This window comes from Rhinolophus sinicus, linkage group LG06 (genome assembly GCF_036562045.2).
Source record: "Rhinolophus sinicus isolate RSC01 linkage group LG06, ASM3656204v1, whole genome shotgun sequence".
NCBI classification, from domain to species: Eukaryota; Metazoa; Chordata; class Mammalia; order Chiroptera; family Rhinolophidae; genus Rhinolophus; species Rhinolophus sinicus.
Genome location: NC_133756.1, coordinates 124,901,117 through 124,902,307, shown reverse-complemented (window position 1 = coordinate 124,902,307; position 1,191 = coordinate 124,901,117).

The following is a 1,191-nucleotide window of genomic DNA, read 5'->3' as shown; positions in this document are numbered from 1 at the left end:
GCGGGGGCAGGAGGCGGAGCGTGACGAAAGGGCGCAGGTCATTGGCGGGTGGCAGGAGGCGAGGCGCACATTCTGCGTCGGGCACGCCTCCTTCGTCCGAGACACCGCTCCCACGTGCGGGTTGTCAGGCAAAAGGCGGTGCGCAGGGGGTTCGTCGAGGTCTGGTGGCGTTTGGGGCACCGGGCCAATTAAGCCCGCAGCTGAGGCCGCCAGTCAGCTTAGTCGGAAGATCCCCTGGCCCTGGGTCCTGGCTGGTGGAGGGCGTCTCTGCCGCTTAACGTGACGAACCTGGTGTAAAGTCAGGTGGTTTGTTAGGCTAAGAAATTGTGGGGAATAAGACACGTGCGTCCAGGCGCCTCTTTCTGCCTGGTCGATATTTTGGGATATCGCTTCGTTTATTTGAGGAGCTGGCTAGGATAGGCCAAACATTGCCGCCAACATAGGCTGCCAAGGTGGCGCTTGTTGAAGGGAGTCTGTGTGGCCAGCAGCAGGCTGTGGCGGGTGGAACGCGCAGCCCTCAGCCAGAAGGCAGGTATTTCTGGCCCAGAGGTTAGAGGAGAGCCTGAGTTGTTTGTAGAGTCTCTCGTAATCCTCTAGTGGCAGCTTCCTCACCCCTCCAGTGGAAAGTAGGGACTCACACATATCTTTTCTGGGGGGTTGAGCCCACCTTTCAAGAATAGTTGCACTGTGTTTAAAGGAATTGTGCATTGTTACCTAACACTCCATTCAGTTGTTTGATAGGAGATATAGTCCAAATTCTCGCTGCAAATTAGTGACTCCTCTACTCCACCCTGTGTGCAGGAAAGCATTGATGCTCAGAAGGGACCACTATAAGGGACACTGCACAGTGGGGGTCACTTTAAGGGACACAGGGAAATCAGATGCTTACCTAGTCTCCCCATCAGATGGGTCTGACCTACCAGACATGTATTAGTTGCAAGTTCCATATGCACTTTTACTCATGAGTAAAAATCTCAGCTGGAGTGCTGGGTTTGAATTCTGGCTCTGTCACTTTTTTGCTGTGTGATTCTGGGCAAACAAAGGACTTAACTTCTTTGAGCCTCACTTTTCTTCATCTCTATACTTGGGAATACCAATAGTACCAACCTCCCTAGACTGTAAGCTTCTTGCAGGGACCATATCTGTCTTGTTTACTGAGTTTAAGATGCATCTAGTACTTTATCTGCCACA